The sequence below is a fragment of the Neophocaena asiaeorientalis genome, unplaced genomic scaffold, assembly GCF_003031525.2.
Source record: "Neophocaena asiaeorientalis asiaeorientalis breed wild unplaced genomic scaffold, Neophocaena_asiaeorientalis_V1.1 scaffold479, whole genome shotgun sequence".
In the NCBI taxonomy this organism is placed as follows: domain Eukaryota; kingdom Metazoa; phylum Chordata; class Mammalia; order Artiodactyla; family Phocoenidae; genus Neophocaena; species Neophocaena asiaeorientalis.
This window is the reverse complement of record NW_020173774.1, coordinates 4,921,272-4,922,932: the sequence shown is the minus strand read 5'-3', so window position 1 is coordinate 4,922,932 and position 1,661 is coordinate 4,921,272. Positions and strand designations below refer to the sequence as shown.

At 47.0% G+C, this 1,661-nt stretch overlaps 1 pseudogene; it reads left to right on the top strand.

The window, feature by feature from the left end:
* The first annotated feature begins 666 nt into the window (after window positions 1-666).
* LOC112404003 (60S ribosomal protein L26-like) lies at window positions 667-1,103 on the top strand (annotated as a pseudogene).
* Window positions 1,104-1,661: the final 558 nt, after the last annotated feature.

The following is a 1,661-nucleotide window of genomic DNA, read 5'->3' as shown; positions in this document are numbered from 1 at the left end:
AAAGGACCAGCTGAGCAGGAGACGCTCCATGTGGCCCTCTGTTAATCCCCTACACCGCCCCAGAGTAATCTTTTGAAAGAAGGCATCTCTCTGGCCATTCCACACCCTTCCGATAAAACTCTGATGACCTCACATTACCCACGTTCCTCAAATGGGTCTTCCCCGTTTTGCCAGATATCCCTCTCAACATTCATTGCCACAGGCAACCCCCAAACCACCTGTATTTTCCCACATGCGCTTTGCTTTGCTTTGTCTCTACGCCTTTGTTCATGCCCTCTCCTTCACCTTAAATGCCCTTCCTTCTCTTCACCTGGTTTATTTGTTATCTACTGCTGTGTAACAAACCACTTGGACTAGTAACTAAAGGCAACAACCATTCTGTGAGTCAGCAGTTTGGTCAGGGGTCAGCCGGGACGGCTCATCTGTACTCCATACGGACTTACAGGGCTCACCCATGTATTTGTTGTCAGTTGACAGGTGGACGGGGGGCTGGACGAACTTAGAACGTCTCACTCAATACCTGGCAATTCGGTGGGGCTGTTAACTGGAGCATTTCAGTTCAGCTGTCTCCATGCGGCTAGCTCGGGCTTCCTCACGTGGCAGCTGGGTTCTAAGAAGCAAGCGCTCTTCCCTTTTACAGCCATCGCTGAAGTGCCAGCGGCCAAAATGAAGTTCAATCCCTTTGTGACTTCTGACTGATGGAAAACCGGAAAAGAAATTTCAGTGCACCTTCCCACATTCGCAGGAAGATTATGTCTTCCCCTCTTTCTAAAGAGCTGAGACAGAAGTACGATGTTCGATCCATGCCCATCCGAAAGGATGATGAAGTTCAGGTTGTACGATGGCACTACAAAGGGCAGCAAATGGGCAAAGTAGTCCAGGTTTACAGGAAGAAATATGTCATTTGCAATGAGCGAGTGTAGTGGGAGAAGGCTAATGGTACGACTGTCCATGTGGGCATTCACTCCAGCAAGGTGGTTATCACCAGACTAAAGCTGGATAAAGACCGCAGAAAGATCCTCGAATGTAAAGCCAAATCTCACCAAGTAGGAAAGGAAAAGGGCAAATATAAGAACGAAACAATTGAGAAGATGCAGGAATAAAGTAATCTTGCATACAACTTTCATTAAAAACTGTTAAAGTGAAAACAAAAAAAAGAAGCAGCAAGCCCTAATGCACAAGCATTTATGAAGTTTCTGCCTGATCACATTTGCTCAAATCCCATTGGCCAACGTATGTCATATAGCTGAGTCCAGAATCAATATGGAAGAGGTGTGACTCCCTGGAGAGCCATGAAGGTAGCAATCTACCACAGTCTGCCCTCGACCCCTAATGGTGCACAGCCTTCCCACATATGAAATATACACCTCCTACCAAAACACCCGAAGTAGTATCCAATCATGACAGCAGGCTCAAAGTCCTTGATCTCATAACATGCAGCAGGTCTGGATGTGGCTGAATCTCCTGGGGTACAACTCCTCGGGTGTGGCTCCTTTTGATCCAGAAGTCTGTGAGCTAACAAGACAAGAAAACTGCTCCCCACGTGCCCAGCATACAATGGTAAATCATGTAGAGGATAACCTCAATAGATGCTCCCCTTAAAAGGGGGGCACATAGCAATCATGGAATTCAAAGCCATTCTGGAATCCAACCAGGCACTA